Source organism: Charadrius vociferus, unplaced genomic scaffold (genome assembly GCF_000708025.1).
Source record: "Charadrius vociferus isolate BGI_N301 unplaced genomic scaffold, ASM70802v2 scaffold385, whole genome shotgun sequence".
NCBI classification, from domain to species: Eukaryota; Metazoa; Chordata; class Aves; order Charadriiformes; family Charadriidae; genus Charadrius; species Charadrius vociferus.
In genome coordinates this window covers 4295421-4295743 of record NW_009648925.1, presented here as the reverse complement: position 1 = coordinate 4295743, position 323 = coordinate 4295421, and positions in this window count along the sequence as shown.

Here is a 323-nt window from a genome sequence, read left to right as displayed (position 1 = left end):
GTACCAATTAGTGTTAATTGAGACGTTCTTTGTTTTGTGACTGGAGTCTGAGCAGAACCCCCCCCAAAACTGAACACAGGCTACTGGCAACAGCTTTCCACCCTTTCTGACCTGAGCTAGGTTTAATGAAGTAGCCTAGAAGAAGGTCTCTAGTCTTAACAAGGCACAGGCACTAGGTCTTGTATTGGCATCAGAGACCATATTTTTCCTGGCTGCCCCCAGGCCTCTGGGAAAAGACATTTACAGGTCAAAATAACAGGAGTCCTATTTTTGTCTTGCACTTAAATTTACATTAAACAACATTTCGGTCCCATTTCCTCTTT